Source organism: Salminus brasiliensis, chromosome 6 (assembly GCF_030463535.1).
Source record: "Salminus brasiliensis chromosome 6, fSalBra1.hap2, whole genome shotgun sequence".
In the NCBI taxonomy this organism is placed as follows: domain Eukaryota; kingdom Metazoa; phylum Chordata; class Actinopteri; order Characiformes; family Bryconidae; genus Salminus; species Salminus brasiliensis.
This window is the reverse complement of record NC_132883.1, coordinates 34,637,301-34,649,391: the sequence shown is the minus strand read 5'-3', so window position 1 is coordinate 34,649,391 and position 12,091 is coordinate 34,637,301. Positions and strand designations below refer to the sequence as shown.

General features: G+C 41.2%; 1 protein-coding gene across 1 annotated transcript in view; it reads left to right on the top strand.

The window, feature by feature from the left end:
- Positions 1 to 2,120: 2,120 nt before the first annotated feature.
- Positions 2,121 to 12,091, top strand: part of gnb1a (guanine nucleotide binding protein (G protein), beta polypeptide 1a) — a 30,664-nt gene continuing 20,693 nt past the window's right edge. The window contains exon 1 of the mRNA XM_072682165.1: positions 2,121 to 2,515. The gene's annotated coding sequence lies outside the window, so the exon portion shown is untranslated. The remainder of the gene's footprint in view (positions 2,516 to 12,091) is intronic.

Genomic DNA, 12,091 nt, shown 5'->3' with positions numbered 1-12,091 from the left:
CTGAGCCTCGTATGCCAGTTGAGTTTTTTTTTGTTTGTTTTTTTGTAATTGGACCACTAAAAATACAGATATAATACTGCTGTGACGCTGGACCAATTGTATCTGGAACTGTAATGTCAGTGTCACTGATAACTTGACAGTGGCCTACCACCCAAATACATCCAGCCATGATCAGATCGGCTATGTGGTCAGAACTTGACCATTGACCATTTATTGACATCTAGGCCCTCCTTCATCCAAGAAAAATTAGACAACTGGCTTCCATCTAAAAGCAATAGATTCTACTACATGTGGTAGTACATGTGCATTGTCTGTTGTAAATATGTTTGCTTTTAACAACAGGCTTCCTTAGAAAGCTACACAACAGCATGCAAGAGTCAGAGTAAAAACCAAAAGCAGGAGCAAGCAACACTGAAGACTGAGATCAGTGTAAGACAAAAAAGAACTCCACACCCCAGAGTCTGATCCACTCTCTGGATCAGATAAACATGAGCCTACTGGCACCAAGCTTAATGCCAGGTGTGGGATAGTGGGGTATAAAGCCCCCCAGCATTGAGCTGTGGAACTGTGTTCTCTGGAATGACAGCGCTCCATCCAAAACCTGTTGGGAGTTGGGAATGAGACGGGGTGGTGATAATCCAACATCCTGACCTCACTAATGCTCTTGCCGCTGAATGCAATCAAATCCACCGTAATGCTACAAAATCTGGTAGCAAGCCATTGCTGGACCGTAGCAACAGTAACTCCAACAAAAGCAGGGTAGTCTAGACTTTTTTTGATACCCTAGATTTCAGAAGAAACAATGAATAAGCAGATGTCCCAATAATTGTTTCCATATAGTGTGTAAGTACCTGCTAAATAGCATACTAATTAAAAAAATAATAATTTAGCTTATGAATTAGCTGTCTTGGTTCAACTCTGAAGTGCCATTTTGTTGTTAGCATAGCATAGATTTTAAAGTGGCTATTTGGTGTTTGGTATATTAGTGCTGTTGTGAGTGGCAAAAAAAGAGACTACATTTATGCATTACGCAAATGGAGTAAATGGAGTTCCTCCTCATGTGGAGACATACTGTTAAGGCTGACACAAGAGAGAGACATTTGCAGTCTTGAAATCAAGACTGGACTTAGGTACAACAATACAGTGTGCACTTACTTCTAACTACGTCAAGAAAATGTAAGGTATCCGTCAGTAGATTTAGATATAGCCCTGAGGTCTGCATGCCAGCCACTCCACAGAACAAAACCTGAGCTTTGGTCTGAAGAAGCCCCAGCTCAGGCTACCGAAGTTAGCTAGCTGGCTGGCTGGTTGGCTGGCTGAGTGTTAAAACGATCTGTTGGTGCAAATGAATTGTGTCAGAGTACTTATACACAAGTACACAAAGTCGGATAACCTAAAATCAGTCTTTTGTGTGTGTATGTTACCATAATTGTGCCTTTACCCTTTTACTGTGGAGGAAGAGTCCAGCTGAACATGGCTGTGGTAGTAAATAAACTAACCATGAAGCTAACGCTAACCTTGAGGGAACAAGTTGCACAGGCGCATGATGTTTGGGATCTACAACCTGAACCTTGACCATTATATTTCTCTACCATTAACGCATCCCCAACATAAAAGTAAGCTAGCTAACATAGGTGTTCTACCTCATGGGCTAATGTTCATAGAAATTAGGGCTCCTTCAACTCAGCCTGCAAGACTGCAGATTGATACATGAGGGAAGCTTTGGATGGCATGTTCATATTCCAAAAGCAGGCTTTAGCAGTCATAGTTAAGGAGTTAAAATGGCTCTACTGGAAATACTAAACCAGGCACTTTCTGTTTTTTTTTTATATAATATAACTACTGTCTAAAATAATCTTCAACACACCTTCTGTAAAACCTTGTTAAAGTCTTGCCTTTAGAGGCGGTTTAGCATAAAGGAAGGTAAAAGCAGAAAGTTCTGCTAACGTGAGGGCAGAGTCTGAGAACTCAGAGTTCAACGAAGATTAAAAACATAAAGATAGAAAAGCTGAGGCCTGTTGTTTAGTTTTAGGACTAGGCCTACGTTCTAGTCGACGAGCACAGCCTTGCGCTTACGTAGTGACGCAGGCGAAGCGTGGGGTTTCCCGGAGCCCAGAGCAGGGTTACCGCGCCCATCTCTGCTGTTTGATGGCCGGAGGAAGCGCCTGAGCTGCTGTGGGCGAGAAGAAAGAAAGAAAGAAAGAGCGAGCAGGAGTGAACGACTGCGGGAGAGAAAAGGAAGGCTGCGCTTGGACAGAGGGTTGGAGTACGTTTGAAGCAGCAGCGGAAGAAGTTCGGTTTAAGCGCATTTTATTGCGAAATTTGTGTTTTTTCCTGGCCGCCTCGTCTTCGCGTTCGTGTACCGGTGTGTGTATCGAAAAGCTGGGTTCGGGGAGTGCCACTCCTCGGGTAGCCTGTTAGCTCGTCTGCGCGCTGGTTGGAGAGACGGGGGAGTCTGGCTTCGCTGTTTCCAGTCAATGCGATATAAACAACGGACGCCCACGACTGAAAACGGGTAAGACCTCTTTTTTGGGCTGTTTTTGCTCGGACGAACTTGACGTTATCCGTCGCTGAAATGTAGCTAGCTGCAGAAAGCTAATTGGGTTGATTGACTTCCCTGGGTTAGATGAGCTTGTGCTGTGGCGGGGGTGGGGGTAGCTGCTGGTAAGCTAGCTAAAGTAAACAGATGGGTAATTGGCAACATCTAAATAAATATTTTATTGTTTTGTTTAAAACGTATTAATTAGCGTGTTTAACGTGCGACTATGCCGTTTTAATGCGGGATGTGGTCGAGCCTTGTACAATCACGGTCACGGGCCGGAATTATTTACCACTCGGTCTTGTCAGGTTTACGGCACCCTTCTGTTAGCTTGCAAAGCTAACGGCTATCTTCATTCAGATTCGGGGTTGCATAATCCCGCCAATGTGCGAGATTATTTTTTTCCCTCGGAATTAGTTCAGTTCCTGTCAGCAGTGGTAACCTCATTACCAGCACTGCGTGAATATATTTTTTTTCTCTCTTTTTTCCCCCCCAAGAAACCCAGACACACATCCTCCATTAGACATCGTCTTCTGGTGTGGACTGAAAACGAGTCATGTTAGCCGTTCGCAGCTAGTAAATCAGCCATATCTGACTACATCCTGAGACATCGCCTAGCGTTTAAACAGCGACAGGGGTAGGCATTAAACGTGATAGCTGCGGATTTCACACCCGGGCCTGGGTGCACAGCTGTAGATGTGAAAACCATTAAAAGGAGAATGAAAATGGCTTCTTCTGTAGAGGAGGATGAAGCCCATTCCCACCACCCCCACTTTTGTGTTGGTCCTGAGTTGGTTACTCTAGTCCACAGCCCACACCATCAGGGGTTTTGAGGTTGTTCAGTGACCAGTCTCAGGGTTGAGAACAGGGCGTGTTTTTGGGAATGATGTTAGCTAGCATGTAATAATGGAGTCAAAACGTTAGTTGCTGGAAGATTTGGGTAAATATCAGTTTTTAAGGGTGTTTTTTCCCCCACATTGTCTCGATGAGCAAAATGCCACTTTTTTCTTTCACAGACGTTTGATGGCATTATAAAGTCATGTAATTTTAGCACCGTTTTCATGTTAAGGTGAACAGGACCGAAAATGCTCGTTTTGGGGATGGACTCCAAGTGTCCTATGCACGTACTGCTCGGATTAGCCACCATCTTGCTAATTGCCCGTGTTGTCTGGACTACATTTCCCCCAGTGTTGGCCAGTTCGATTGAGTGGGGTGGCAATAGTATTAAAATCGTATGATGTTCACCCAGATCGGATATCGATTATACACAGCTCGCATCATTAATCGTCGTTTTAAGGATTCGTCTCGTCTCTTTCAGTTCCGCCGAAGAGCTAATAGCGATTCCGCCGGGGTGTTGCTTCCCTCCGATCAGCTCTTAAATCGAGCCTCTGCTTTTAACGATGTAATTGGATTTCCCCCAATCTGTTTAACCTGGGTGCAAATCTGGGCTTTCGTGTGCTTCGTAACTGTAAGATCTCCGCCGCCACCGCCTCGAGAACACACTGCAGACGAAAACGGACAGCACCCTTTAAAATGAGGAAGCGGCTAATCCCATTGTTGTGAACCGAAATGGAGAAATACATAAACGAAGGATGGGGAATTTTTACTGGAAGTAAAAAAAAAAGGGGGGGGGGGCAGCTAAGATTATTGCGGATCGGTGGGCTAGGCCTGTTGCGTTAACGCGCACCACGACGGCTCCTCCGTAGCCCAGGCTGTTGAGAGCTAGTAACGCCGCAGCTACCAAACTCGCACGGGTGTGTAACGGACCCGCCTGCGTCAGCCCCTCGGTCCACCGACTCGTATCAGCTACGTTTTCGAAACGTTTTCCTGGCTATTATTTCACCCATAACCACCAAGCCATCTTCCCATAGTGGTAAGATAATGCGCTCGTTCACAATGCGGGATTGATCGCTCCAGTCTCCCCCTCCTCTCTCCGGAATGAATGGCTCCCTGTATTCTCGACCCGAACAGCTGCGACCAACAAGATGGCGTTCGCAGCGATTTTTTTCCACCGCTTTCCTCGGACTGAGCAGGGCTACGGTTTAGGACAAGCGTACTTGACAATAAACGATTTGTGCGTGTATTAGCCAGAATTAGACTTTAGTATGACGAAGAAACGTAATGTGTGCTTCTCCAACTGTTTTGCTCAGCTGAGCGCGAGAAAGGCGTGTTAATGGCAGAAGATTTAGGACAACATGGAGGGGGCTTGGGGCGGAATAATAGTTTTACAGAGTGGTAATTCCGGCGTTTCTTCCAGATTCACTAATGTACTCGGCGTATTCCTTAGATTAAGTTTTTTATTAGTAACTAACTGGTCAATTCTGCGATTATTTTGTCAGAATAAAAAAAATGACACACATAAGCACACAGGCACATCACTGACACCCAGAAACACTTTCACTTTCTGACATTATGTAAATCTGGTGGGTGGTGTTTTTTTTGTTTTGTTTTGTTTTGTTTTTTTAACAGTGTTTTACAATTTCTTGGTAAATGGACCAATAGAAATGGTCCATAATGACTCAAATCTTTGTATATTGAAATCCAGTTTAGAGTTAATTTAAGGTTTTCCTTCTGTCCAGTGGCCAGTTTGAAGATATAAGGTGTTTGTGTGACTTCTACTCTTTACTGTGTATGTGTGTGTATTATATTATTATATCAAATATATAAATACATACACACACACACGTACATTAATATAAGCTAGCTGCCCTGATATGTTTAAGTAAAATTGAGCTTCTGACAATGATCTCGGCCCATATTGTTCCTGGAAGTGCCAACTGACACATTTCCCAGTTTTTTACCTTTCCCTAGTCCATAACAAGTAGGTAAAGTCACACATGACTTGAGGTTCATACACGTTTAGACAGGACATTGTTTGCCCAAGAGTTGCGCTCTCACACACTCATGTCAAGAATGAGTTCAAACAGGGCATGCAGCACTTTTAATGGCCGTGCCCTGAAATAACACTTCTATTGAAGTGCTTATTAAAGGTCCAGCACATTGACTTACTGTTGTGTGTGTGTGTATAGCTGCTTTAAGACAATCTTTGTCCAAATTTATTAATCCACAAAAATTAAGCTGTTTGTAGTCCTTCACAAATGGGCTTTATCCTCTTTTTTTTGCCGTCTGTTGTGCTCTCTAATGTCGTATACTGTAAAGTAAATCGGCTTTAAGTGAGGAACATATGACAAGCTTAGAATTATCTGCTCTGTGATACTTGATGGATATTTGTTTTAATGTTTTTATTTTTTTTTCTCTCGCACGCTCGCTCGCTCAGTCACTCACTTTATCCCACTCAAATTTTTCAGTCAGCCAACCCAGATAGGATTAAATCCTTACTGTCTTTGGACCTCAGCTTTTAGGATTATGGGCTTGGTCAGTGATACTGCTGATTTGAGAGTGCCTTTATTTATGATTTTTAACAATGGCTTTTGTGCGTATTATCCTGTGTCCTGTTTCCATAGATCTCTGTTCTGAGCCAAATTCTGAATGAACTCTTGTGCCACTCCCACTCTGTGTAAAGCTTGGGGATTTCAACATTGATCTCCTATTTGTGGTAATTCACATTATGGCAGTGAAGCAGCATGTATTTATCTGTATCATATGTTACTTTCCAATTTGATGTAACAGGTACCAACTAAGAATGAATGAATGTTTAATTGGTCATCACAAGTGCACGTGTTGAAGGCAATCCAGCCTGCCCACCAACACATACAATTTTGGGCGAATTTAATGGCTGTTATTGTTGTAGGTCAACAGATGACGTCAGAGCGTGTTTGTGTGAGAGAGCTGGTGACATCATGGTAGGTTGATGGTGGCGTGCAGATTCATTTAGGTCTTACTGACTTGTGTTGACTGTAAGCAGCTGTAATTGCATTGATCTTAAACCTTTTGAGAATCATTTTAAAATTAGGTCTAAATTAGGAGTCAGGCTTTTAGTTTTTAGGAATACAATGAAACACAAGCACACCATTCAAGAGTTATCTTTCTTGTACTTGGACCAGAGAGCATCGATGGTGGACCACAGTGATGCCCCAAAGGCGCTGGCTGAAGTGAAATTTGTCATACAGCTCTTCAATGCGCAGAAACTGTTTTTGGCAGGTTGTGAGGAACGAAAGTGACCTCAGTAGCAAACTGTTACAACGCCCAGCAAAAATCCTGCAGCAGGAAGTTCATTTTTCTCGTGCATGTGTTTCCTGTCAGCCATTTTTCAAGACACTTCTTCCATGTTCTCTCTTCTTCCTAACCTTGTGTGTGTGTGTGTGTGTGTGCGTGCACATATCAGATATGCCAATGCCTTTTAGTAAACTAAGCAATTCACTATGGTTCGTGGAACTCCGACCCATAACAGCCTAATTTAAGTCTTTTTTTGGTTCAAGTTGCAACAGCAAATGTTTCTGTCATAATTGAGCAATCGCGTCCAGCTGAAGCAAGCGGAATCTCTCCATAAACATGTAACCGAGGCAAGTCTGTGTGCCGCTCTACGTACAGTTTTTAGTTTTTATGGAATGCGCCCAGTTTTAATGTGACAGATTATTGGCCTATGAAAAATAATGTTCTTTTCAAAAGGAAAAAAACAGGTTATAATTTTTTAGTTCGCCACATAATTTAAGCTCCAGAATAAAGCCTGTCTAATAGGAATGTTCCAATTAATCCTTTTGGATGGGCTAGCCCACCTCAACAGACAACAACTTGTTTATAAAAGCTTTTATTACCAAAGTAGTGACTTAATAGAAGAAGGATGGACATTCCTAACTTTAAGCAAATGTGGTAAGATTCTGTTAATTTCATTTAAAATATCAAAATGGTGAATAGTCTGTTCCCAAAAGTAATCGGAAACAGAGCCAAGGCATTTTCAGTAAGTCCCCTGTTAAGTGTTAACGTTTTGTTTGGAATTGGATGTTCTTTGAGACGTCTCTGGATGTGTCTGTGTTGTGTCTTCATTGCTCTTGCTGTCCCCCCTCACTTTCGCCTCATGTATCCTATACCTTGTTTGAGATGAGGGGGATAGATGGTCAACAGTTCAAGGCCAGACAAAACGAGAGTCTTTGAGCTGAATTCAGATTTAGTGGGGGTGGATGTAGTTAAATTATTTCACACATCACAATCGTGGATGGAACTTTAAAAAAAAAATAATTAATTTTTATTATTTTTTTTAAATCATGTTAGTTCATGTCCTTGGTCAGTTTAAGCATTACATGCAGAGACATGGCATTTAATATACTGAAGTCTTAATTTTATGTAATCTTTAAGAGCATGGCTTTTACCCACCTCTAAACAGCTTCTAATGTTTCACAATGTAGCTGCCAACTAGGGGGAGAAGATTGCTAATGACTAGTAATATTGCACCATGTTTCGTATCCCCCTCCATCCACTTCTCCTCCTTTGTCCAGTGCAGGTGCCAATGTGGTGCAGCAAGAGGGCAAGTACTTCTCCATGGTTGGCTGTAGACAAGCGTATATCTTCAAGCGACTCCATGTTTGTTTTCAAACGTCTGCTTTGTCTCAGTTTACATTGGCTTTATGTTGGACATGTTCACATTTTGCAGGCTGCATACACCATCTAGTTCGATTTTGTATTGCTAAATGCAGCAGCCTGTAGGTAAAATAGTCTTCTATATTTGTTTGTTGTAGATGAGGGGGCAATACTAGGCAGTGACCCAAGAGCATACAAACAAGCGAATCTTCACCATGGTGTTATTTTTAGCTTCTGTTGCATGTGACCATCCTTCCCTGTTTTTCGCCAAAAGATGGGTCCACTAGAAAGATGGAAGCAAATGCTTGCAACAAATCATTAGTGCATGTTAAACTGGCTTCATGAGTTGGATGGCCTGGTTTTGTTTAATATACAACTTTACCACAAACCTCACCTCTGGTGTTATACTCATCTTCAATCAGTGTGCAGTAGTAGTTGTATGGACAGGAGAAAAAAAAACGTAGATAACCTGTTACTGCACAGCCCCGAGTTAGTAACTGTGCCATCCTAGTATTTCTCGCTCGGAGATGGTTTGCATGAAGCCGTCCTCAGTTTTTCCCGTTATCAGACACTACTGTGCTGTTTTGAATATCCAAACTTTTTGCTCACCGCAGTATAACCAGTTGCCTCAGCCCTAGTGAGCTTTTGCATATTGTACCTCAGGACCGGTGTTTTGAATAAAGCCTTTGCTTTCTATTTCCAGTCCCAGGCCATAGATGAACTGAGCGACAGGCAGAGGGGAAAAATGTGCCCAAACTTGAAGCAGCAGGTCTCTTCAGTTTTTTTTTCCCCTTTCTCTAGTTCTTGAGAGCACAAGAAACGTCTGAAGAAGGGGACTAACTCGGTATCTGGAATAAAATGATTAGCTTTGAATCATGTGACTGTTTGCTCACTAGAGTCTCTTTTTTTGGAACAGTGTGGTGGTGGGGGTTACTATATTAATGCAATCAAAGATGAGTTTCTTGCCTTTCAAACAAAGTCATGCTTTTGGCTTTGGGCAAACTTTTCAGGCTTCGTGATTTCCTTTTATGAAAAAGCCAGTTGTATGGACGGCGGGAGATGAGCACAACCGCAGCTTTGTGTGCCTGTGCTACGAAGGGCCTTAAAATTTATTTTCTGCTTTAAACGATCCACGCTCTCAGAGTACAGCTCGGTGGCAGAGCTGCCATATCCGGAAGCTGCTTTAATGACTATCTCCCATGGTGCTGGCATTTTAAGTAACTGTCTCATAGCCAGGGTACAGCCAGCATTGGTGCTATCCAGAGGAACCAGTTTAGCTAGAGGCGACAGCAAACAGGCGGTGGAATGACTAGTGAGAGTTCACTGTATATGGTCGAGCCCTTGTTTGGCAGGAAGGCTCGAAGAAAGACAAGTGTCCAAGCTGAGTGATTTATAGACAGAAGACATGGTGGGGTGAGGAGGCTTAGGGAGACTGCCTTTACTAGAGACAATCTCTAATGTGGAAGGGACCAGTTGACGCGTTGCATTTGTAATAAGCTGTAGTGTAAACAAACCTCTGTTTGTGGTCGCAAACTTTTTAAAGTACCACCAGTCTGTCCCTGTACTTTCAAGCATGGCGACTGCCTTTGTGGTAAATTTAGACTTTCAGAGAGGTCTGAAGCCAAGAATGCAATAGGGGTCTTTTTAAAGTTACAAAAAAACCTTACTGCTGTATTTTAGGATCAGTGCAGGTTTTTGAGAGACTCGAGTTATTACATCACATGCAAAGTTATTCATAGTTATTTTCTGAATGTTTTCTTTGTATTTCTTCTTTTTAAAATGTTGTATGAAGGTGGTGTTGGTGTTAAAGTTTTGGCTAAAAGATTTGATCAACAGAGCTTGATGAGTGCAGATGTCTTATTAATGCTCCTAAAGGAGAAGGTTTAATTTCAGGTCATTTTGGGGGTGAATTTATCAGACTTTTCCTTTGCACAGCTGCATGTGACCTACATAACCTCTCGTTGGTACTTTATTTAAACTTTACTCACTTATATATGAAGTTCTATGAACATTTAGTGTGTAAAAAGTTTTGTCAATAACTTATCTTGGCCTAAAAGAACAGAACTGTATATTTCAATGAAGATGGCTTGTTTGTGCCTAGGAAAGGCAAAATGGTATAAATATCATCGTTGTTGCAGGTATTATAAATGCCACCAAAAACTGAATAAGAGGTTTTTTTTTTTTGGGGGGGGGGGGGTTTGTCCTCCAAACAATCACCCAGTGTAATGTCCTTAATAAAATAAACCAGGACTATTTATGCTAAAGCTATTTTGTAGTATTGATATCCACAATCTATCTAGAAAAGCATATTGTGACTGTGTAGGGTAACTTAATAAATACTGTCATTAACCCATAGTTGTTAATTTGCCATTTATCTGCCGCTTAAAACTATATATTCCTTAAATAAATCTGCTACTTATTTGTAACTGGCCTTAGAGAAACTCTGGCTCCGTGTGGATGTCATGGTAGTAGTTTGGCAGTTCTCTTCAGAGAAGCCACTTCTTTTATTACTGTATAAAGATGCACAAGGACTTGAGTTTATTTTTTCCTTAGCTAGTGAGTGCCGTTTGCATTTTATTAATAAGACCAATCTCAAAAGTGATTCAATCAATGTGATCTAATCCTGTTATAAAGAGTTGCTTTCTGTTCAGTTTCTGACTTAAGGTAAACATCTATGAATCTCTTTGTCACGTTTATTACATGTCAAGTAAAAAAAAAAAATCAGTGTGGCATCACATTATTGCACACAACACCGCAGTATCGACTATAAATGATGCGTTACAAACTTCAAGCAGCTCTCTAAATAAAGTCATAGGCATATGTTTTGTGACACTCAAGTTAGCAAAGGTAACTGTTTGGCTCAGAGTTGCAAACTGTCTACCAGGTGGCTAGATTGTCATCTGGTGTACTGCTTAATAGAGTGAAACCATAAGTTGTCACCTACTTATAGCCTGGTTAAAACACCAGAAACCTTTTCAAACCATAACACTAGTTTTGCCACAAATTATTATTCAAATTATTCATTTATTTTTACTTTATGGAATATGAGGAAACCATAGTGCCTATTTAGAGATGTCATTTTTGTTTCACAGGAACTACCTTTTAAATGTTAATTTTGAAGTATTTAGATTTGGTAACATATTTTATTATTTTCAGTTGTTATTGTTTTCAATTGTTGATAACTAAATTGTTTTTAGTTATCAACAATTAATGGCTGAATACATTTTAATCTTGTAACACATTGCCAGCTAGAACTGGGGAATATGCTGATTGTTATTGGGATGAATGACATTACAGTATCAGTGTGCTTATTGCTTCCCTCTATTGCCAGTCAAAAACCTTCAAAAATTACATTCTGACAAATCTTTGCAATCTTTGCTGCACTTCTGATAGTTTAGGCTAATTTGCTTGCTGGGTCTGTAGTACAGAATTGGGAACTTTTATTTTAAATTGGCAGAAAGTGAAGCAGATTAATTTAACATGTGATTTATCCCTAAAGCCAGACCTTTCCATTCTCTTCCTAAAGGCAGAAGCAGTGGGTTAAAAATAGACCCACAATTGACAATGTTGACAGTGCAGCTGGACTCAGAGACCATTGAGACTGGGTACTGGGTGTGTTTTTGGTTTTCCACTCTTTTGAGAAGAATGTAGTGGGTTTTGTTTGTTTGTTTGTTTGTTTGTTTTTTGGTCAATAATGTATAAATCGTTCTGATTAGAGGAGGAAGGTTTCTTCCTCCAGCTGTGAGGGAGGTTTTCCTTGTCACTGTTGCCGTTGGCTTGGTCACTGGGGGTTTTGGGTTTTCTCATCTTTTTATGTTGTTTATTTTGATGTGTTTTATTAATTACTGATTGTGTAAAGCTGCTTTCTGACAACAGTTGTAAAAAGCGCTATACAAATAAATTTGATGCGATAAATTAACCCTCAACATGAGAAAATGGGTACTGGCATTGAAGCCATGCAAGCATTGATTTAGTGACTGGTCAGTCTTGTAGAGGCAGGCCTCAGATTTTAGCCTTTACTCAATCAGGCTAATACAGTGAATCAAGGCCAGTGGGCTAGTGACTAGTGGTAATTCT